Genomic DNA, 26,720 nt, shown 5'->3' with positions numbered 1-26,720 from the left:
TTAGATTTATAAAAAAATTAGGTTAAATAAAATTAACATATTGAGTTAGCTTGTATGACTCTTTTTTTGTTAACGACTCTTTTTTTGACGCCTAAGATGTATATCAACCAAATTTATTAATGTGAATGTGGTTGTATTAGTATATATATAATATGGAAAAATGTATATTATATTAAGATTAATAATATTATATTAATCCAAAATCAATAAATTTAATATTAACATTAATATCAGATTTCATAATTTAATTTAATAATAATAATAATAATTTTTTTAATATTAATATTAAATTTAATAAGGTTTTTCTACATAACAAGATAACAAAAATTATAATAAAATTTGGAATTTTAAAATGTGGTAAAAACTTAACTTTTAGATCATTCATTTTTTTTATAAAGGCTCGATTGAGACATAGTGCTTGACCCATCCCTTGTTAGCCATGTGTACAAATCGATCAAGGGTTTATGAAACCCTCAATCGAGCTATTTGAATTTGAAATATAAATTCTCGATCGAGCACTTTAAGCACTCGATTGAGACTCTGAAGTCCTAAAATCCATAATTTAAGTACCTCTTCTAAAAAATTTCCTGCAACACCGTTTTGTACACTATAAAAATTATGGAAAAATGTGTCCTTAGGTGGCAGAGCTCATCATGTTGGATTCATGAAGGAATCCTATATCCAACAACATATGAGTTTGAAATTTTTGAGTTCATATGATATTTTTCATATATTTTCTTTAAACCTAAAGCTTGATTTTTTTTGAACAATTATAAAGAGGTTGAATAAAAAATCAATATCATAAAATATACACAATGAAAAAATTTCAAAAAATACCACTATATTCTTTTACAATTTCTCTTCAAAATGGTACTCTTGGTTTTTCAATTTATTTAAATAGTTGAAAAAAACCTTGCGTGAACACATGTGTCTGCAAAATGCAATTGAAATTTTACTTCACCAACTTCAAAAAATAATAAAAGATATAATTTTGCATAAAAAAAATTTATATGAAAAAATTAGCTCTCTCTGTGTAGATCATGCTTATATATATATATATATATATATATATATATATATATATATATATATATATATATATATATATATATATATATATATATATATATATATATATATATATATATATAAGTTATGCTACGTGGACACACACCTCTTAAGGTGTGTGAAAATTTGCAAGGACAGGCATTTCATATAATGGAAATTTGACATATTATACGACACTAATTTTCTTTTCAAAAAATATCATTAGGACAAAAACATAATTCTCCACAATTTGTCTTTTTACTCTAAAACAAAATTCACAGTGCTTATATGAATTTTGAGGGCTTCAATTCGATAAAAGAGGAAAAACTTGAAATTTCATTACCAAATTTGGCCCAAAAGTGTAAACCATCTTCATGCATTTACCCATTTTCTTATTTCACCTTAGCATCTACCGATACTCATTTATATTCATTCTCTTACAAGTTTCTAAGTCATCCTTGGGCTTCATCTTGTATGTGGCCACACAAAATTATTTGTAATTAGGGTTTCATCCTTAACTTCGCCATGGTTTGCAAATATGATTGTCTTGATGGTTTATTAAGAATATTCTGGTAGAAAGCCCCCATAGTTGTAACTATAATATTTATACATATTGTTTATTAATGGTTTTTACCCCTTTGTTAACTTACAACTTTGTATTCTATTATATGACTTATTGTGAAAACCTACATGGCTAGAATTGGAATCTTTCTTCTTGGATTTTGGAGAGAAAAACAAACTATGAATTTATTTTTGAGCTTTCACATGCTAATATATAAATGGTTACGGATTAGATTCCCTTAATAGCTTTCTTTTCCTTCTTGTTCACCATTGATGTATAGAATGGAAATTCTTTATGTTCTTGTTTACAATTATCAGTGCAATTTGGGCACTTCTTACATTGTTGCTTTCATTTTATATTCTGCAATCAAACATGTATACAATAAAATTTAATGCTATTATGGTTATATATATAGACTACATTTTTAATAAATAGTTTATAAGATATAGACTAGGCTAGAAGCCTAGTGGACTCCCATCATGGGTGACTGTCTAAGGTTTTCTCTAAGCCCTATTGTTCATTTATCAAGATTATCTATTGCTTGGTCATTCGATGATGTTCCTTTCGTTATTGTGGCTTGCAATATCTAACCTGTACATAAAACATTTAGATTTTATTTCAGCGACATTGCATACTCTATTATAAACTACCATAAATACATGCATGCACATTTATATTTTTTCCTGCACTTACCAAGAACATAGTATACTACATTAAGAATGCCATTATTCAACACAATTGTATGCATTATTCTTCTTCTCTAGCATCCCTTATACATTAGCCACATCTCCCTATTTTATGTTCATATCCACTTTTACAATGGTTACCAAGTTTGGTTCATGGTCACGGTTTCTGTTCAAACCATTAAGTGATAATATTTTTCCCAATGCCTCTAGTTTTCAAGCAAAAAATTATTCCAATACACATATATATGAAAATATTTTCATTCAGAAAAGGATAGCATGTCCTATCAATTCTCTTATGCAAACATGTCTGGGAAACATAAGAGTAATACTAGATTTTCCTACTTAAATTCGTTCATGGCTCTAAACTACAGGAAGAATGCATTTATCACAGAATAATTTCTAGGTAGTTATATATACTTATCTAGAGAATCCCTGAAAATATATTAAAGGATTCCATGCTCCTCCCAACCATGAACTACATTTTTCAGTAGTTCACCCCGAGCTCTACTCTTCCTTGCCAGAAAAAAATTAGGATATTTTCTTTAGCTTCACCTCCTTAACCCTTTAGTCGCATCTTGTTAGTTTTTGGGTTCAGTTCCATTCCTTCTCTCCCACCAGCCTTTATTTTTGAAATTAGCAACCTTTATCTCCCATAATCCTATTTGCACAAGTTCCACCCATGACATCTATCTTGAGTCATGAAATCTTTGGTGGTTTGTCCTTGCCAATAGTTCAAATGAGTGAAAAACATGAAGATTTTTCTTCTTTTTATTCTACCCATTCTTGGGAATAACTAATTACAACTATTTTCTAAGTTATTATGATTCTAATCTCACATGATAGATTTTAATATATTATCAAGAATAATAACACATAATTTATTTATTTTCATTAATCAAAATAAATATTTACATTGTCACATCACATCACTTGTCCCACTTTGACTTTTCACTTACATGTTCAATATAAAAAGCCATAAAAAAGAAATTCCACCAGATGTTGTAGAGGAAATGACGCAAGGCATAAATTCGAGAAGAATCGTGCCATATAAAGCATCATTGAAGATAAAAATTAGTAAATAAAATGTCATTGCAAGCTAGAAGATAGAGAGAAATCACTTAGATTATGCCAAATTGACAGATTCTATAACCTTTCCAACATAGATTGACTCTTAATCTTCAAAGATGGTGTTTCAAGTTCCAATAGCAAATATTTGATAGATTTTGAAAAAATAAAGGTAGTAGATGACATCAGATAAGCTAAATAAAATAATATTAGTTCATCAACAATATGGTGGCTATATTTTCAAATATAAATTTGCATCACAACTCACAAATTTTAGACATCACCACGTATTAGATGAAAATGAGTTAGATATCAGCTCCCAATTATTCATAACTTTTGGTATAAAATATGCAACATTGATGGGAAACTCTAGTGCAATGCAGTTGATGATGTTTAATATCTCCAATGTTTCCTCTCAAAACATCATCTCTGAAATTGTAAAGAAACATTTTGAATTGCATTGAGACTAGAAATAGACTATTTTAGTATTTTGCATTTCCCCCTTAGACATCTCGTGGTGGCAAAAATTCTAATTTGTATTATAAATTCTTGTACATATCGTCGATTTATATTGACAATTGGAACAAACCATTGCAAGTTTTACATCATGAAGAACCCTCTAAATGGATGAATACATTGATTATTCACACAATCCAATAAACCAACAACCACCTATAACTTGACCAACTCAAAACTACTCAAAAAAAATTAATTAAAAACCAATAAATTAAAATTTTGTTTTAACATAATATTATTTTTATTTTTATTTTTATTTCAAATTTACCTTAACTACTCAACAAAAATTGATGAAAAAAACATAGATTTTTTTTTATTTTAACATAGGGTTAGTTTTACTTATTTTATTTTATGATCACACCTCATTGATCTTGAATGTATAATTGCACTACAATTTTTTACAACAAATTTGTTTCCTTCTGAAAAATAGTTCTCCGTTGTTCGACAATTTTGTAAAAAAAATTATGCGAACGGGGAGTACTACCATCTATGTACCATTCTCAGCCCTTCGATTTTAAACTTTCTTTTTGTCATATCTTTTTCATAAATAATACCCTTTTCTAGGCAATAGAAAATCTTATCATTTTTGTCAGCGTTAGTAATCCACACATATCTACTTTTAAAGTGTCATTTGTTCTCTTCTTTCTTAGGAAGATCATATCTTTCTTGTTCCAGTTCTCTAAGAGTTGTTAATACATCCTTTGAGAAGACCCCATTGGAATTAAGATATAAGGATGTTATGTTATGTTCCACTTCAATTAAATGTGATTACTAATTTTCTTTATGGTGTTGAGACCATCCTTTCATGACCTGTTTTAGTCTGGAAATGTTTTTCACAAATTGATCCATATTGGAGTTCAAGCATGAGGGATGTAAATGTGAGCACGTGTCCTCGATCATTGTTTTAAAATCCTCTTTAGAATACCAAGAGTGGTTGAAATAAAGTGGTTGTGGATGTTTATTTGAATCGTGTTTATCGACAAAAATGTCCTCCTTCAACATTATGGGAGACCACCCGGTTGGGAACTTATTAAAATAGTTCCTTTTTCATTGAAATGGTGGTTCCGACTGGTTATAGGTCTAGTTACTCTGTCATCTAAGACTAACCTAAAACTAATCTAATACTAATCTAACCTAAACTACCAGTTAATCTATCCACATCATACTATGTTACAATTCCTTTATATCGATCTTTAAAAATGTAAGTTAAAAAAGAAATCGACACAAAGGTTCGATAGATTTAAGAAGGTTGATAAAACCGCAATTAAATGATTTACTTGCCTCTTTAAGGGAGGACTTGATGCAAACTAAGATGTAAATGCATAACTGATCTAAAACATGAAATCCTATCTCGAATTAGAATGGGGTAGCCCTCTCCTAATCCGAGAGAAAGTTAACTAAAATAGGGGGAGAAACTAGTTTACGAATGAAATTATTCAGAATTAATATTCGATTATGAATTCCAAAATAGTTTGTAAACTCATAAAAGGTTAAAACAACTATGTAAATGAATATACTTTAATAAATAGTTATTAAAGTAAGTCCCTCTACAAGCCTGAATTCATATTAAACATAATTCATTATAAAATTTGTATTAATCAAAAGAAATAGTTCATTTCAATTAATACACATAAAATCAAAATACACCTGTAAATGAATAATAAATAGTTATCATTCAACACAAGTAAAATTCAATGAATTAAGTATGATTTCAATCTCATTCTGCCTCTTGGAGATAGCTCTTGCGAGACTTCAACAACATATTACAATTGACTCAAAAATAGTGTTATAGATCAAAGAGACATACTACTTAGAATGGAAATCAAAACGAATTATAAAACATTGACAAAAATATGAAAATTCATCATTCTAGTAATAGTACATAGGAATGAAAATTCATTAAACAATTCCAAAATTACATTAAAAATATGCAGTCTTGGAGCAAATCAGACCCATAGTAAAATTTTCTACAATAGAGAAAAGCAAATTATAACAAAGCCATAAACCCTCTTTCAGTCTCCAAAATAAATCTATTTGTGCTAAACAATAGTGTATAAGCACAAATTAAATCATAGCAGAGACCCCCTGTGGTGGATCGCGACCTCCGATGTCAAAGCTTTGATATCTGTGATATGTTATAACCACTTATTTAATGATTAAGGCTTAAATCCTATGCACGCATCTTGGTCTCGGGGCCTATTTTATTCACTAATTTTAATTAATTAAGATGTTTATAATAATAAATTATTTACAAAGTTTATTAACAAACAAACTAAATCAAACTTAGGCAAACTATAAAAATAAAACAAGTGTAAATAAAAATAAAAATAGACATGAAATGATGCAATCACACTCAAAGTCTACATGCAATGCAAAAAGGTGTCCTCCAGTGTCTATTATAATAGAATAAAATGGGGGTGTTGTTTTTCACTCTAACAATGGCGACACGCTGCGGAGAAGTAGTTATATGTTGTAAAGATACAAAATTTTGTTTAAAAATGAAGGAATTATAATTAGATGATTTAAAATGCTCAAATTCAGATATCCTAACCAAATATGTTGTCAACTAAATAGATACACCATTATCATTCATGAACTTGTAAAAATTTACACCAATAATTAAATGTTTCAGTAAATTTATATGTACACCAATCAACTTAGTTGGGCATCCATTTTCGAGTAAACAACCAATCAAGAAAACATAGTATTAATTTAACCTCCACAACATAGGCATGGCCACTGCTCCATCATGCGTCTATAGCCTTGACACGGATGCCTTTTAACCCTTTTAGGTGTCATTGTCCCATCTATTAGGAATAAATGCATGGTTGTAAAAGATCATATTAAACTTATTTGAATGCAAGTTGAAGATCACTTTCCTAGCTTGGTAACTAGCTAATGACAATGCCATTCATGAGATCTAACATTGTGAACAAGTCAGCTCATGATGAGACCTCTTGTCTCTCAACCTTGTGTTCGAAAGCCATTACCTTGGCTTGGTGAAAAATAATGGTAATGTCACAATGTGAGAAGTTATGATCATGGTAGGTCGTCTCGTGATGAGACCTCCTATCCTTCAATTGACCATTTTTTTATGTTTAACTATGGTTACTGTTAATCTCATAGAGATTACTTAATAGATGGGGTGGCTTAATGCTCCTTAAGAGAAATGGACAGTGTAAAAAGCTGTAAGATGACTACTATTCACTTGACTAAACTTTCCCCCAAAAGAACTCATGACCTTAAGTAACTGCTACAACAAATCGACAGATGATGTAAGAAAAATGGGGAGGTGATTAAACAATTTGTTGTGAGATAGTCTGAGGGTTCAGAAAATCATTTGAAATGAGGAACCTATCAAGCCTTTTGGATATGGCATCCTCATTTGTGTGTAAATGTTTTGAGGTAGGGGAGACCTTTAGGGATTCGATGTTATGAGGTGAAGAAAAGTAAACAAATTAGTGAAGAATTCATTGAAGGAGTTTGGTCTAGGGTTGGAAACCTAGATATCCCTCAAGGATAGGGTGAGATTAAGATCTATGACAATGATGGTATAAGGGGTGGAGTAGGCACTAGAACTTGTGAGATCATTCTAGAAGGAGATGTGATCATTGTAAGGGCCATATAAATTAAGTACATAAATTTGCATTCCAAGATCCAAGGATAATAGTGTGATCATAATAGTGAATTTTCAAGAAGTGGAGGCCAGGGCCCTAAGGTTTGGACTCCAACCTATTAGTAGTTCGTTTGAATTCTAGTTTGCATATAAAGTCATGAAATACTAGTCCTTTAATTGTATTGTATAGCCAATTTGGCTATGACATTGTTGATCATGCTTTCCTGGATTAGTATGATGTTAGGATTGTGATTTTTTATGAGGTAGCAAAGGGAAAAATATTTCAAGCCCCATCCAACTCTCTGGTGTTCTAAGAGAGTATCACCATTATGGGGGAAAGCTATGGTAAGGTAGTGAGGGTTTGGAGGCAGAGGGGCCATAATCATAGGAAACTCAAGAGTAATTGCAAATGATACATAGTGGAATAAGAGGGATGTTAGTTGTTTTCCTTCGTCTAGTGTTTTCATGGGTGGAGTAATTCGATTGCGGGTGAAGATAGGGGATCTAGGAGACCTGTTGGAAAAATCAATAAGCTCCTCTACATAAGGGTACTCCATATTATGAGGATGCTAGGTCATTCACCGGGAGGGTTCCTGTATCTTGATCTTCTGGAGGTTCCCTTCACTGGAGCCTTTGATGAAGCCATTGAAATTGGCATGTACCATCTCATTATTCCTCCAATTATGTCAAAAGTGATGTGCTTTCTCAATCTTGGCTTTGAGAGAAAGAAAAGAAGAGTTATGAGTATAATACTTGAATATGTTTCTGAGCTTATGAGGTTTAAATTAGGGGAGCTAGAGAAAATGATCAGTGAAAAACACTCATTGTATGGAGACATATTGTCTACTTTTATCCATCTATAGAAAGAGGAAGGATATATCCCTTATTCGAAATTTGTGCGAGGTCTTTGTCTCAACGTAATTCTTGTTGCCAGAGATACATCGACTTCTCTAATGTTATCATGGTTCTTCTAGCTACTGAACCAACAACTAGATGTAGAGACAAAAATATGATCATAAATATATGATATCTGAAAGGTTAATTTCAGTAATAACACTTATGATATCGATATGCTTTGCTTTAGTCATGATGATATAAAAGGCATGGAGTATTTACATGTCGCTTTGTTTGAAATTTTGAGGCTCTATCCTCTGGTTCCGATCAACTATAGGAAGGAAATATGTGACACCATTTTACTAGATGGAACCCATATGAAGAAGGGCTCAAAGCTTATATACTTTATTTATGCAACTAATCGGATGGAGAGCATGTGGGGTAAGGATTGCAAGGAATTCAAGCCCGAGAGATGGATTGGTCGAGATGGAATTTGCATAAGGAAATCATATTATAAATATCTCGTCTTCAATATCGAACCTCGACCATGCCCAGGAAGGGAGATGTCTTATGTTAATATGATTTATTTTTTTGGTCGATCTGCATTACCACATGAGAATCGATCCTAGGAACACCATGAAGCCCAATTAGGGTTAACTATCTTTATGCAATAGGGCCTTAAGGTAACGTTACAACTAAGAGCTGATGTTGTTTTGCTACAAAATTAGCATAACACAAGGAGTATCGATCATAGTAGCCAGGGAAAAAGAGGTGCAAATAATTTGGATAAGTATGTCATTTATGGATAATAAATGAACAAATGTGAAACAATTTTTCTATACAATTTACATGGAGCATATTTATTAGGGCCTCTCTAGCCTCCTTTGATTCCATTATCTCAAGTGAGATGTTTGTTAGGTAGAGCTAACCATAGAAAAATATTGAATTTTAAAGGACCATGGTGTTTCCAAATATAACCCCACCATCATGTATACTATCCATTAAAAATAAATTCAACTTGAACATTATGACCAAGTTTGACAATGAATTCAATTGTGATGGGTTTCTTTCAACAGTACTTGAGAGGCAAATAAACATGGACCATGGCTTACTTTTATAATTATGCCATTCAACTACATCCTAACCTTTTAGGCCTAAATTCTCCTTTGATTTCCATCCTCTTTAGCCCAATTCTTAAGGGGTTTAGGCTTTGGTATATGCAGTAGATAAAATACAACAATTATGAAAAATTTGAACTTAGTATCCAAAGAGATGGGATTCATCACTCAATCCTAACGAAATATCTTCCTCAATTCCTATCTTCTTTCCACATTGAAAAAATAACTACACGAGGAAAAGCACCAATCAAAGCCTTCCATACAATGGAATAATTTTTTGTAGGCTTTCTAGGGTCCCTATATCATCCGTTTATCAACCTCCCTATTGGGTATTTAGACACTACTTCTCCAGAGCTTCCAATCTCCTGCAACTATGATACATTTTGAGTTGTTAAATATGTATCATTCCCATTTTATTTTCTTATGGTTGTTGATTCTACAAAAGGAAGAAAGCGAGCATCACCATTCATTATAGGGAGTTTTCGATCTAAGTTTTCTCCAATAGGAGAGTGTACAAATGTAATAACAATTGTGTACTTCATTTCAAAAAAGGTCCTCCACTTTTCTATTTTTTTTTTACTTGTCTACAACTAGTTTCAAGCTCGAAATTTAGTCGCACGATTTTCATGAATAAAATCCCAGCGTTTCTTCTAGAGATTAGATATTTCAACATCCCAATCAACATATACTTCTTTGCCTTTGAAAATCTGATCCCTCCAATTTCCCACCAATTAAAATATAATAGTATTAATCCCATTTATGTCAACCACTAAAGTGGCTTCACTTATAGAATAACCCATTTCCAATAATTGAGACACAATAACATTTGCTTGAGAATCATCTAGTTGATCTTTGTTGAGAAATTGACTTGAATTAATATGTTCCATATTGCTTACTTGGATTCTCCCAAGATTATATGTATGATCACACTCAGATTCTTCTAGATGAACAATTGAGTCCTCATCACTTGAATCGGATGATCGATCCACAACTTGACAAGCCAGGACATATTCTAGTATGTCTTCTTCATTATCTGCTCAATGTATCCATACAACTTGTCAACTAAAGTAGAATAATATCCCATGTCCATAAAGCTACTCTCAAGGCTACTCTAGGGCATGCTCAATGAGCTTACCTCATATGTGTTGGGGGAGAATTGTTCGAGGTAGAGTGGTTGCCACATAACAGTAGATACAGAGTCTTCATTCTCCTTTTTAATATGTTCCATTCCTGAGTGTTGGAGGAATCACCACACCTCTATGGAATCAGTAATTTCCACTCTCATGATCCTAGTTACTGGTTTGGAAAGTTTACCAAAACTTGTAAGTTTTGGTGTAATGGCCAACTTCTTCATGGTATCAGGGTCTAGACCTAGGTTCGATTCCTTCGAGTTACCTTTGAGGGGGGCGTTAGAGGAATCACTGCACCTCATTGGAATTCGTAATTTCCACCCTGGGGATCCTAGTTATTGATTTGGAATGTTTTCCAACAACTGTAGTTTTTGGTGTAACGACAAACCTCTTCATAGTATTAGAGCCTGGACCCAGGTTCGATTCCCAAGATGCAATTGAGGGGGGGTGTTAGAGGAATCACCGCACCTCTATCGAATTCGTAATTTCCACCCTAAGGATCTTAGTTACCAATTTGGAAAGTTTTCCAACACCTGCACGTCTTGGTAAACTTTCCAAACCGGTAACTAGGATCGTGTTGGTAAACTTTCCAAACCAATAACTAGGATCCCCATGGTGGAAATGCAGGTGTTGGTAAGCTTTCCAAACCAATAACTAGGATTGCAAGGGTAGAAATTACGGATTCCATAAAGGTGTAGTGATTCCTTCAACACTAAGAATTCATTAACTTGGGTTTCATTCTTTTGTAGGGGAAGTGTTGGTAAACATTCCAAACTAGTAACTAGGATCCTCATGGTAGAAATTACAGATTCCATAGAGGTGTAGTGATTCCTCCAACACTGAAAATTCATTAACTTGGGTTGCATTATTTTGTCGGGGAAAGCCATCTTCTGGGTCACTGTCTTCATAGCCCTCAAGATTACCCATATTGATATTATATCCCTTGATCTCACTCTCACAAAACTAATCGACCTCTTGTGGGTTTCCACAGGTCTATCTATTTATATTCTGGCATAATGTCAACATATTTGTAATGATATTGTTTTGGGCATGCCCTCTCTCTATACAGTAATAAACATTGTGATTGTTTTCTCCCCAATCTTGGGAGCTCATATTCCCAATTCTCATGTATGTTGGGAATTAAACATTTCAATAATATCCATTGTTTCCATCCAAAGAAAATGTGTTGGTCGTGGATATACTTTCCGCTTCTTATTTTTCTAGATTGTATCCATATACAATATGACTCTATATTGCAGAAATTTCCAATTTCCTTGGTTCCCATAAATATTACTCACTTTATTCCAGGATGCACTTAGGCTATTAGGCACTGATGTAACCTTTCGAGCTCCTTTCTAAACCATTTTTCATGAGCTTCAACTTCCTTCACTATCCTTGCATACTCACTCTTTAGTTTCTTCTCAATCTGGATTTGATTTTGGTCCTGACATAAGGAATGTTGATCAGATAGCAAAAACGCATTTTGTGCCCCTAAATCTTGATGAGATCAAAATTGACCATCAAGTGAAAATCCAGTCAAACAATATTTGTGTTGCAATCCCTCATAATCAAGGCCACTTTGATAAGATGCATGACTAGACTTGCCTTATTGATACAACAAATCAGGATTTGAAACTTGGTTTTGAAAGCTACACCCTACAGTCAAGTGATCATGTCCATGCAAGAAATTCCCTGTAGTAGATGATCGAGGGAAACTTGGCCTAAGAACCTCAAAAGGATTTTCATAAAAAGCTCTATTTAGTCACTCTTTCATATGCATCACATCTTCCACTTGGTTGCCCTGGCAGGAATTGATATTCCTGAGGAGCTCTAGTACCAGGCTAAGGGTGGCTTTTTTGGCTAGATTGTAGTGTGTAACATTTGTTTCTTGTTTTGTTTTGTAGATGCGTTGTGTTCTCTCCTGTGGCTCAATCCTTTATGTGAAATTTCATGTCTTAGCCAATGTTCAAGTAAGCTTGTATAGGCGTACGTCTAGTCATTATGTTTTCCGAATTTGTTGCATGTTGGTTTTTTGCACATATTCAATACAACCATTTTTCATAAGTCGTATTTACACATTTAATATATATATGGATAGTTCATACTTTATATGTATTCTAAATACACATTTCATATATATTTTATTTAAACGGATATTCCCCACATGTATAATAGGAGAAGATGATGTATTGCACATAGAATGTGTCGATTAACATCGTAACTTAGCACGTTGGGGTCTTTGGTTAGAGAGGGATTTGGAATGGGCAATGGTAACCACATTCATTTGCATTGACGCGTCTAGAGGTTTTCCTTTATCCCACATTGGTGAGTGTAGGAATTCATTTAATTTATAAATACCATCATTCTCACATCCTAAATTGAGTTGAGCACTGTATTGAGTCCTTCGTGACCTCCTCTCTTGGCCCCATATATAGGTGTTAAACTTGGTTACGTTACCTGCTTGATTGGGGAACTTCAATTTCTTGTGAGAATCCGACAGCATGATAATTCTTATTAATAAAAATATATATGCTTAACTCCATTTTTCAACTTTTGGAACAAAAACTCTAAAAACTCCCATAAAAATATCTATGCTCAACACCATTTTACTTAGAAACTCCATTTTTCAACTTTGGGAACAAAATCTCCATTTCTGCAACTTTGGGAACAAAATCTCCATTTCTGCAACTTTGGGAACAAAATCTCCATTTTTGCAATGTTGGGAACAAAATCCATTTTACCTAGAAGTTCCATTTCTTTATATCATCTCTATATTTTAAGTATCTTTCGGTGGCTTGTGAGAATCCAAGAGCATGAGAATGCTTATAAAAAACTCCATTCCCTAAACTTTGTGGACAAAATCACAAAATCACTAGTAATAAAAATATATATGCTTAACTCCATTTTTCAACTTTTGGAACAAAAACTTCAAAAACTCCCATAAAAATATCTATGCTCAACTCCATTTCACCTAAAAAAAACTCCATTTTTCAAGTTTGGGAACAAAAATTCCATTTTTGCAATGTTGGGAGAAAAATCCATTTTACCTAGAAATTCCATTTCCTTATATCGGCTCTCTATTTTAAGTATCTATCAGTGGCTTGTGAGAATCCGAGAGCATGAGAATGCTTATAAAAACTCCATTCCCTGAACTTTGTGGACAAAATCACAAAATCACTAGTAATAAAAATATCTATGCTTAACTCCTTTTCACCTAGAAGCTCCATTAATCCTTTTATTTGAGAAAATGAACATGGATAATATTATTAATAATATTCAAATCTCATCCTTATATTTGAAATATCTATACTTATAACTTTGGGAACATAATCACATAGTAATACTACATCATATAAAATCCTTATATTTGAGCAAATGAGCATGGATAATATTATTAATAATATTCAAATATCATCTTTATATTTGAAATATTATCCAGTAATAAAAATATTTTTTCTTGCATAAGAATGTGAGAGCATAAGAATGTGAGAGCATGAGAATGCTTATAAAAAAACTCCAAAAAACTCCATTTATGCAACTTTGGGAACAAAATTACCTAGTGATGCTACAACATATAAAATCCTTATATTGGAGCAAATGGGCATGGATAATATTGTTAATAATATTCAAATATCATCCTTATATTTGAAATATCCATGCTTATATAAAAAAATCACCTAGTAATAAAGATATATATGCTTAACTCCATTGAACCTAGTAATACAAATATCTTTTCTTACATAAGAATTTGAGAGCATGATAATGCTTATAAAAAAATAAAAAAAAACTCCATTTCTGCAACTTTGTGAACAAAATATTTTTTTTTGCATAAGAATCCGAGAGCATGACAATGCTTAAAAAAATCACTAGTAATAAAAATATCTATGCTTAACTTATTGGTGAAATTTGGTGGCTTGTGAGAATTCTAGAGCATGACAATGCTTATAAAAATCACTAGTAATAAAAATATATATGCTTAACTAATTGGTGAAATTCAGTGGCTTGTGAGAATCCGAGAGCATGACAATGATTATAAAAATCACTAGTAATAAAAATATCTATTGCTAGCTCCATTTCACCTAGAAACTCCATTTTTCAACTTTGGGAACAAAAACTCCATTTCTAGGTGAAATCTCCATTTTTCAACTTTGGGAACAAAAAAATCCATTTCTCCAAAAACTCCATTTCTACAACTTTAGGAACAAAAACTCCATTTCTGCAATTTTGGGAACAAAATCCATTTTACTTAGAAACTCCATTTCCTTATATCATCCTTATATTTGAAGTATCTATCGGTGGTTTGTGAGAATCCGAGAGCATGAGAATGCTAATAAAAAACTTCATTCCCTGAACTTTGTGGACAAAATCACAAAATCACTAGTAATAAAAATATCTATACTTAACTCCATTTGACCTAGAAACTCCATTAATCCTTTTATTTGAGCAAATGGGCATGGATAATATTATTAATAATATTCAAATACCATCCTTATATTTGAAATGTCTATCCTTATAACTTTGGGAACAAAATCACATAGTAATACCACAACGTATATAATCCTTGTATTTGAGAAAATGAGCATGGATAATATTATTAATAATATTCAAATATCATCCTTATATTTGAAATATTATCTAGTAATAAAAATATATTTTCTTGCATAAGAATCCGAGAGCATGAGAATACTTATAAAAAAACTCCATTAGTTCAACTTTGGGAACAAAATCACCTAGTAATGCCACAACGTATAAAACCTTATATTTGAGAAAATGGACATGGTAATATTGTTAATAATGTTTATATTTGAAATATTTATGATTATATAAAACAAAATCACCTAGTAATAAAAATATATATGCTTAACTCCATTTCACCTAGTAATACAAATATCTTTCCTTGCATAAGAATCCGAGAGCATGAGAATGCTTATAAAAAAACTGAAAAAAAAACTCCATTTCTGCAACTTTGAGAACATAATATTTTCTCGCATAAGAATCCAAGAGCATGACAATGCTTATAAAAATCAATAGTAATAAAAATATCTATGCTTAACCGATTGGTGAAATTCGGTGGCTTGTGAGAATCTGAAAGCATGAAAATGCTTATAAAAATCACTAGTAATAAAAGTATCTATGCTTAACTGATTAGTGAAATTCAGTGGCTTGTGAGAATCCAAGAGCATGACAATGCTTATCAAAACCACTAGCAATAAAAATATCTATGCTTAACTTCATTTCACCTTAAAACTCCATTTTTCAACTTTGGGAATAAAAACTCAATTTCTAGGTGAAATTTCAATTTTTCAACTTTGGGAACAAAAACTCCATTTGTGCAATTTTCAAAAAAAAATCCATTTTACCTAGAAAATCCATTTCCTTATATCATCCTTATATTTGAAGTATCTATCAGTGGCTTGTGAGAATCCGCAAACATGAGAATGCTTATAAAAAAACTACATTCCCTGAACTTTGTGGACAAAATCACTAGTAATAAAAATATCTATGCTTAACTCCATTTCACCTAGAAACACCATTAATCATTTTATTTGGGCAAATGGGCATGGATAATATTATTAATAATATTAAAATATCATCTTTATATTGAAATATCTATGATTATAACTTTGGGAACAAAATCACTTAGTAATGCCACAACATATAAAATCCTTATATTTGAGAAAATAGGCATGGATAATATTGTTAATAATATTCAAATATCATCCTTATATGTGAAATATCTATGCTTATATAAAACAAAATCACCTAGTAATAAAAATATATATGCTTAACTCCATTTCACCTAGTAATACAAATACCTTTTCTTGCATAAGAATCCAAGAGTATGAAAATGCTTATAGAAAACTCCAAAAAAACTCCATTTTTGTAACTTTGGGAACAAAATCACCTAATAATTCCACGACGTATAAAATCCTTATATTTGATAAAATGGGCATGGACAATATTGTTAATAATATTCAAATATCATTCTTATATTGGAAATATCTATGCTTATATTCAAATATCATTCTTATATTTCAAATATCTATGCTTATATAAAACAAAATCACCTAGTAATAAAAATATTTATGCTTAACTCCATTTCACCTAGTAATTTTTTTTTTTGGCATAAAAATCGGAGACCATGAGAATGCTTATAAAAAACTCCATTCTACGATTTTGGGCTCCATTTCACCTAGTAATAAAAATACATTTGCTTGTATAAGAATCCAAGAGCATGATAATGCTTATAAAAAACTCCAGAAAAAAAAACTCCATTTTTGCAACTTTCGGAACATAATCGCCTAGTAATTCCACACGTATAAAATCCTTATATTTGATAAATGAGCATGGACAATATTGTTAATAATATTCAAATATCATCCTTATATTTGAACAAATGGGCATGGTCAGTATTGTTAATAATATTCAAATATCATCCTTATGTTGCAGTAAATGGGCATCAATAATATGGTTAATAATATTCAAATATCATGTTTTTAGAGAACCAAATGGGTATCCCTAATATTGTTAATGAGAGCCATTTTTTTTTGCAAAAGCCCATTAAGTGAAATATTTAGCCATCAGAAACAAAAAAATAAATTTGCCTTTGAAACATCAAAACTATTTTATGTACAAATTTAGTTTCTTGGTAGAATTTGTCTAAGATAACTTTGAAATTTTAGCTATGTAGGATTTAGCTATAACAGGTATTTCATTGGAATAATTTGTAGAAATAAATCTTGTATTGTAGAAATAAATCTTATATTTTGCATAAGAATCCAAGAGCATGAGAATGTTTATTAAATGTTTCATTTCTGCAACTATGGAGTTGTGTTTGACACTATAACCCAAATGAATAACACATAATCTTCCTTCTCCTCTATTTTATTATCTCTCTTTTTAGTCGCCCAAAATTTAACATAGTTAGTAATCTAAGGTCAAGGTTTTTACATGCCTCAACTGTCAATTATATTAGGATTTTGGACCTTCTAAAATCTTCTCTAAAGTACACTTGTATAAAAACACTAAAAAGTTACTAAGAAATACGAAAAATAACGTATTGATCACTTTTAGGCCTCTAAAATCAAACAATTGCATTATAAAACTAATGCAATAAAATTGCTAATAGCTAAAACATAAAGCAAGGATATAGAGTGAGAAAACTCACCTCAATTTCAAATTTGAGCCAGCTTTGGGTAAGAAACCACCACCATCGTTGTGTTTTAGAGTTGGAACTACTACCATGAAAAGTGAATCTTTATAGTTAAAAATAACTTAAAATAATCAAATCCATATTTTCATAACAATGCATAACAAAATCATTCTCACCAAAATCACTCATAAACCTCCACTCCAAAGTGGTTGGTTTTACTAACACAATTGTTTTTCATCTTGTCCTCCATCAACTTACCCTCACAAGTCTTCTAGTACATTAATTTTCTCATTGTCCCATCTCCTATATCACATTTACAAGTAATTTATATAAATTAAGATACAAAAATTTATTAGATAAACACTAATACAATTGTTCCTCATCTACTCCTCGCCACCTTACCCTCACAAGCCTATTAATTCACAATGTCCTATCCCCTATCTATGACACCACATTTAGTAGTAATCCATATGGATTAGAATAAAGAAAGATATGAAAAATAATAAATTTATAAATATATTTCCATATTAATTAAAATTTTGATTATTTTTAGTTATCTCCTTTTTATCTTTAATATCAAATAATAATAACAATTTCATTTATTAAAGGAAAAAAAACCATCTACCATGTGAAAATTCAAAATACGTAAACTTTTATTGGTAAACAAAGTCATGCAAGAGATTGGAGTCGAGGAACAATGAAAGATAGGGTTGGAGAAGAAAATAAGCGTGTACGCGGTTACTATGTTCATTTTTTCAGCACATTACATTGCAACCATCACATCATTTTAAACTAATGAAAATAAATTACGTCATTTCAAAAGCAATAGCCGAATGAAAGTCATGCACGATATTTCTAATTACTAGACGATTAATGAAAAGAAATTACATCATTTGAAAGCAATAACTGGATCGAAGTATTATTGAAAACAATTTTTCATCCAAATAGTCTACTAAATCATTGAAAACAGTTTTTCATCCAAATAGTCTGCTAAATTATCCCTTCTAACTTTTACTTTCCATTATTTCATATAAAGGAGAACTCTAGCTAGGAATTTGATTTTGCTTGTATTTTTTCGATTAGGAATTTTATTTTGCTTGTATTTTTTCCATTATTTCTACCACTTCATGAAGTTGCTTCCTTCCAAGAAAATATCTAAGGAAATGTGGCGATGGTTGATCAATCTTGCCACGTTACCTTCAAACATTACTAGACTTTATAGCTTTTGGAGTTGATCATGTTTAATATTTTCCGAGTCTTTCCAAGCCTCTTCTGTATGTGGCCAAAAGCATGAGTCTTGAGTGAGGGATGCCAGCTTTGTGCGACCGCTCCGACGAGTGTTTTCCTTCTCTTCCATCCATTTCTGAAGAACTTTATAGCTATTGAGTTTTCCATCTGAAATATGTTTGCCTTTACTCGATAATAATGTGCGTTATTATCTATAGGCTCCAGTTTGCCTACGCAAGGCCTTTTCATTTTCCAGTTTGCCTACGCAGTGTATGATCTATGGCGTGATGGCTCGACAATGATTGATCTAGTTTCTTTGAAAGAGCTCACTCCGTGGTTGAGGCCGTTGAATGCGTGGTAAGCTGTTAAGATCCGTGCAAAGATCGGAGGCCGCGTGGAGGAGGCATAGCTGTTACCTGCGACAGAGGCGAGCCATTGTAGAGAAAATTTTCTGCGTTGAAACTAGTTTGATTAAAGTGAGGTCGAAATACATTTGAAAAAATTGGAGGATTGAATCCAGTTTTTTAATTAAAGTTTTAATTTTTTAATTAAAAAAGGAGGGGGCTCGTTTTTTAAATGAGGATTTTAAGAAGAAGTCTATTGAGTGCAATCTGAGGGGTTTGTCATACAAGGTGAAGAACATTTAATATACAAGGTGAAGAAAGCATTGTATGGACTAAAACAGGCACCCAAGTCATGGTATGACAAAATTGATTCATTTTTCTTGCAGCGTGGTTATAAAAAGAGCAAAAATGACCCTAATTTTCATACCGTGTTTGATAAAGAGGGAAGGATTGTTTTGATTTCTTAATATATAGATGATTTAATCATTACACGAAACACTAATGAACTCATTAAAGAAATCAAGGGGCAGATGTCACAAGTTTTTGAGATGAAAGACCTTGGAGAGCTACACTACTGTTTGGGTTTGGAAGTTTGGAGGGATTGTGGACAAACTTTTTTGTCACAAAGTAAGTATGTAAGGAGCTTACTGGAAAAGTTCGGAATGGATCAATGCAAAGCTACAGTAGTACCTTTACAATCGAATTTAAAACTTCAGAATGATGATGGATCTAAGGAGGCAGATGCGATTTTTTATAGACAACTGGTTGGGAGTCTAATCTACTTGGCTACAACTAGCCCTAATTTGGCTTATGCAGTCAGTGCATTGAGCTAATTTATGTCAAACCCCCTTGAGAGTCATTGGGTTGCAGCTAAAGGTGTTTTAAGGTATCTGCAGGGAACCTTAGATTTTGGTATTGTTTATACTGATTTGTGTGATGTTACATTGACAGGTGTTTTAGACTCAGATTGGGTTGGAAATGTAGATGACAAACAATCCATGATAGACTATGCATTCATCAATGGATCCGGGGTCATTACATGGAGCAGCAAAAAGTAGAACATAGTATCCCTGCCTTCTGCAAAAACTAAATATCAAGTTATGTGCAGCGACATGTGAAGCAGTTTGGTTGAGGAGACTTTTCCTTGATGCTGGAGAAGAACAGAAGGTTGCAACAGTGATCAAATGCGACAACCAGATCTCCATACAGTTTCATTTTGTCGGGGAGAAATTTCAATCAAAAGAAATTTATATTGAGTATTGTAATAGTTGTGACAATGCTGTTGATATTTTTACCAAACCTCTTGGTAGAATAAAATTTGAGTTGTTTAGGGAAGTGTTAGGCATATCTGTGAATCCATTTCTCCATTAAGGGGGAGTGTTGAGATTAATGTAGAAACAGTTCAAACTGAACCCTAGATTAGGATTTTGTTCATGTTTTATAGGATTCAGTTCAACTTCCCTAAATGTGTGCTTGTTATATATATTCGTCTTGTAATGAATGAAACACAGAGCGTGTTCTGCAGAAGTAGTCTTAAAGGTGGTGTTCCACACCTGTAAGCTACTTAGTTGATTAATAAAGTTGATTTGTATTTTTGACACGTCTCTATATGCAATGCCACTAGCGTTTATCCACTTGTTTTGGATTGGAAACCACTTGGCAGTTGATCAAGTCTCTTTCACATTTCAATAATATTATCACTACAACAAAACAGGGAATTTACGCTAGATTTAGCACCAGATTTTAGTGTCTTTTTTCTGGCTCTATTGTACAATTTTTAAAGCGGCTTTTTTTGCGCCAAATTTTCATCCTTTTTTATGCCAATTTTGCATCATATTTTGCACCAAGATTTGCATTTGGTTTTACAATAGGTTTTGCTTCTAGTTTTGTGCCATTTTTTGTATCTTTTTTTGCTTCATATTTTGTGCCATTCTTTGCTTCTATTTTTGTGTCATAATTTGCATCGAGTTTTACACCATTTTTTGCATTCGATTTAGTGTTTTTTTTTATGAGTTTGTGCCAGTTTTTGCATATAGTCCTATGCCATTTTTTGCTTCTAATTTTGTACTTATTTTTACATCTATTTTTGCATCAATTTTTCTGCATTTTTTTACACCATTTTTTGCATTTAATTTTGCACCACACGTTGAATCTAATTTAATGCCAAAATTTTCATCCATTTTTGCACCATTTTTTTCATTCACTTTTTCCTTTCATTTGTCTCCCTTTTTTGCATCGTATTTTTCACGTAATTTTGCATCATTTGTTGCATCCAATTTAACATAATTTTTAACAACATTTCTTACATCCAATTTTGCATTCTTTTGAGCATCTAAATTTTCACTCTATGTTGGTCCATGTGTTGTGTCCACCTTTAGATCCCATTTTGTGTTTAATGTTACGTTCAATTTTGAGCCATTTTTTCGTCTACATTTGCATTTGTTTTTGTACCAAGTTTTGAATCATTTGTTACACCTCATTTTGCATCCAAATTTGAGCCATTTTTATGCCCATTTTCGCACCTTTTTTTCTACTTTTATGTCCAAAATTTCACCATTTTTTATGTCCAATTTTGCATCTTTTTTTGTGTCTAATTTTCCATTCTTTTTGGCATCCAAAATTGCATCTTTTTTTCTGCCACGTTTCATGTCCACATTTGCATCTCATTTTGCACCTAAATTTTAGTCTAAATTTTCATCTAGTTATGCATCATTTTTGGCATCCTTAGCTTCACCCTTTTTTAGTCCCATTTTTCTTCTTGTTTTGTGTCTTTTTTTACATCATTTTTGCACCCAAATTTTCATCCTAATTTTACACCATTATTTGCATCTTCATTTTGGTATCCATTTTTACATCCTTGTTTGCGCCCAATTTGGTATATTTTTGTATGCCCTATTTTGTTCCCCTCTTTGTGTTTAGTTTTACACCCTTTTTTAATTCTACTTTAAAACCCTTTTTGTCTCATTGTTTGCATCTTGTTTTGATGGCTAGTTTAATATCCAATTTTACTCCCAATTTTGCATCGTTGGTTACATCCACTTTTGGCTTCTTGTTTAGAGTTTTACTTTTACTTCCATTTTACTAATTTTATTACACAGTGAAATATATTACAGTTTCTAAATATCATTTTTCTGTAGGATTTAATGCACAGTTAGATGAACACAAAACCCTCTCAATTTATCCTAGAAACCTAAGATAGACTTATTAAGAGAAATTGTTCCAGGGCATAGGATTCTTAGTAGATCAAGATGTAGAGTATAGATTAAGAAAAGAAGAATAAATTCATGTGAGTCCTCGCATGCATGTATTGTTGGAGTTTTTAGTGTAGTAGGGAAGTGCTCTTAGATAGCTCCAAATCTTGGTCCTACAAACAAGAGAGAAAACAAAGAAAACTTCACAACATAATATCTTGATAATTGAAACTATCATAAACATATAAATGTTACTGAATAAATAAATATAAACCAAAATCTCATACATTCATTAGTTAAATAGGATAAGTAAAGAATGAATAGTATATGGAAGGAAGAATGACTAATCTATATTAATAAATGAGTTGGAGGAAAGTTACAACCATCAGAAACAGTGGCAACAACACCTCCCCCAACTCCTAGCTCCAAAACTATTCCTCTCAAGATAGATCTCAGCAGTGTGACAATACATGAATTCCCACCATTTTCTCAATGGTCAAGCCTCAAATATATAGGAAAGCGAAGCCTATGAAGATTTCCCAAATTCCTCATTAGTTCAATTTTGGCAAAAGCATTTGGGTGAATAATGTTTCCTCATATAAAAATGGCATTTTCCACTTTTTAGATGCTTTTGTGCTTAGTAAAAAGCTTCCCCATGCTTTATGGCTCTTTCCCACTTTTGTATGCTTTTATTTTTTAGGAAAAATCTAAATATGAGAATAAAGAGATTACATTCCGCCATATGAGTTTCCGAAAGTGAACAAGAGTGTCAAACTCTAGTTAACTCGAGCTTTTTTCCTCGAGGGATTTTCATTTTAAAATATTAACATTGAATTTCCATGTCATAATGTGTAAGTCAATCAAAATCCTTTAAAATTTGAAAGACATATAGGTGTGACTAGGCAGTGGATTTTTTTTTTTAATAATATAACTTACCTAATTTCACTGTGAATGCTGCCCAAACCCAAAACTATATTAAATATTAAAAATAAATTTAATATCTTAATCTACAAAAGTTAGAATATCTAGAATATTTTTAATGAATGGTAAATCATGACGTGTTAAATAAATAAATTTAAATATAAAATCTTAAATCCTAAATTTAATTTAAATTTTAAATTTACTTTCTTAATTTAAATTTTACTAAATCTTGTATTGATAAATTAATTTAAATATAAAATATAAATATATGGTTATTTTGATAAAAGTGCATTTATTTGAGTAACTTAAATTTAAATTTAACTTAAATTTATATTTTAAATTTTCCTTTTAAATTTAAATTTTCTTAAATTTTGTGTTAATAAATTAGTTTCAATATAAAATACATGTAGATGGTTATTTTTGGTAAAAGTGATGTTTATTTGGGTAATTTAAATTTAAATTTCCTTTAAATTTTGAATTTGCTTTTTTAATTTTTTTTAATTTTTTATTTTAATTTAAATTTTATTAAATCTTGTGCTAATATATTAATTTAAATATAAAATACGTATACAATTATTTTGATAAATGTGACATTTATTTGGGTAATTTTGGTAAAAGAATAATAAAAATGATATATTAAAAAATTGTCTACATGACATTATTTTATTAGTTTCTTAAAATTTTCTTAGGTGGTTATTATTTTGGTAACAAAAGTTAGATGAAGGGGACAACTTGTTATAGACTAAGATATCGTGGTCCTCATGGTACATAACTTGTATTATAGGGTTATATAGCTTAGGAGAAAGGGGTATTTCAACCAACAACATAGTTTTCTCCTCTAAGATGATGAGGAGGTATTTTCATGTATAAGACATTTAAGAATATATCACAATTCAAATTCATAACTCAGTATTTGTAAACAAATTTAAGGGTAATTGACAACATTCATAAAAAATATAGCAGTATCCTCATATATAATAATTCTCCATCAAAAAATCATTGACAATTTTCAATATACATATATTACTATTAAATCAACATTTATCATAGATATCATTATTCCAAGGTAAATTCACAACATTACATCCAAAAATAGTAATGTCATCATACATAATCATTCTCCATAAAAAAACATTGACAGGTTTCAACGCATATATAAAGTAACAAGATAATACCAATAATATCGTCATCATCCTTAATCAAATCATCTAAAATTCAAATGTGTGATTATCATATCAAAATATTTCATGAACACCATTATTCTAAGGTAAATTCACAACATCCATCAAAAGATAGTAATATCATCATACATAATAATTCTCCATCAAAATAATGTTGATAATTTTCAATATATACATAAAAGAACAAGATAAAAATGATAATATCATCATCATATTTAATCAAATCAACTAAAAATCAATGTAAGATAACAAAATAGAAATGTTTCATAGATATCATTATGCTAAGGTGAATTCACAACATCCATAAAAAAATAGGAATCTCATCATGCACGATAATTCTTCATAAAAAAATTGTAAACAATTTTCAACATATTCACAAGGTAACAAGATAGTACCGATAGTATCATCATCATTATTCAAATAAACTAAAATTCAAATGTATGATTACCATAATAAGACATCCAACTAAATATAAAAAATAATGCATGGCTAGCTAGCACCACGAAAATCATAGCTAAGCTCATCCTCATGATCATTTCCATAATTATCATCCTAACCATCCTGATAATATCATCCACATAATCATCACCATTGCCATCGCCATCCTCATCATCATCATCTCTGATATATGATGTAATCTAAACATAGTCTATATCATCATCTTCGTGGTCATTACCTATAGTGTTCTGGAAAAAAAACAATATTACATGTTAGTACTAATTCTATAGAAAAATGCATATTTTTATTACAATAATAACAATAAAATGAGGTAGGATATAATAACATTTAATAGTAATAAAAATAAAATGAAAATATGGCTTAAGATGTATTGGAGATCCAACTAAGATTACACTTGTAATTCACATTAAGTAGTAGAATCATTCTTTAATCCATATGAAATAGGTACCTGTTTGTTCTTCATATTATATTGGGAATGTTTCTTATGATTTCCATGCATAATTGGTAAATTAATATTTACTGGAAGCTTTATTTCAAATTACAATTGTAATTCAAATTAGAAATAAAATAAATTTTAACAAAAAAAGAATGTCACATGAAAAAGTAAATTGTTTTTAATAAAAAATAAGTTGCATACAATATGAATGTCACATGAAATATTGAGTTGTTTTTAATGCATGTACTTTTCTCTATAATAAGATGGATCTTAATGTTCTTTCAAGAACAAATGCTCACAAATAATTACTTCATTTTATCCATTATAAAATTTAATCCATTATACCTAGTGATGACAATGATTCCATTCAATTTGTTTTGAACTCTCTAAATATAATGTAAAATAGAAAACTCCATGACCACGACCATGACCACGACCCCCTCCCTTGTCTTTTCCACCATCAAAGACAATGAACTTGGAGTTATGACCACGATAGCAACCCCTCCCTTGCCTTGTGTCCACCATTAGAGGCATTGAACTAGGAATTAAGAGCACTTATGTTTTCTTTGCTCTAATTAATCTCCAAGGAATCAAAACTTGATCAATATATCAAGGACTCCATCAAGGAATAGATATATCATAAGAGAATCTCAATAGGAGTTGCCAAAAGAGTGTGAAATAACACTTATCTCTGTTTTATGAAATAACTTGAGTGAGTGGAATGAATGGTGGGAAACACTTACCAAGGAAAGGAATATTTTTGGTCCATCTTTATTTCTATTATTATTTTTGCTTCTTAGAATGGAGGGAAGTGTTTAAAAAAAATTCAAAAAAATATTTTAAATTAAAATATATATATATATATATATATATATATATATATATATATATATATATATATATATATATTTGCTTAAGTTTAGTTTTTTTTTAATATATATTCAGTTTAGTATTTTTTTATTTTCTAAAAAAATATATTTAGTTTCTGGTTTTTTTATAACAAAAATTATATTTTCTTTTTATAAAAATGGATTTTAAACATCTATTCATGCTAAATTTGTGATTTTATGATATAAGTTTAAATTATATAGAAAAAAGTAACTTAATGCCATGCATTGTGTTGCTGAGATGGGTATTATACATCTCTTCCTTGCTAAGTTATAGAATGTGCTTGGGTTTTCTTAATGCAATAAAATTAATTCTTCTCTTCATTATATCTTGAGATGTTCAACTT

At 30.9% G+C, this 26,720-nt stretch overlaps 1 pseudogene; it reads left to right on the top strand.

Annotated features, from left to right (window-relative positions):
• The first annotated feature begins 8,058 nt into the window (after positions 1-8,058).
• Positions 8,059-9,054, top strand: LOC149151112 (cytochrome P450 86B1-like; annotated as a pseudogene).
• The last annotated feature ends 17,666 nt before the right edge of the window (positions 9,055-26,720 follow it).

Source organism: Pinus tabuliformis, chromosome 9 (assembly GCF_031772625.1).
Source record: "Pinus tabuliformis cultivar Carrire ecotype Pingquan chromosome 9, CPIR1, whole genome shotgun sequence".
Lineage (NCBI taxonomy): Eukaryota > Viridiplantae > Streptophyta > Pinopsida > Pinales > Pinaceae > Pinus > Pinus tabuliformis.
Note: the sequence above shows the minus strand (reverse complement) of the source record. Positions and strands in the feature narration are given on the sequence as shown.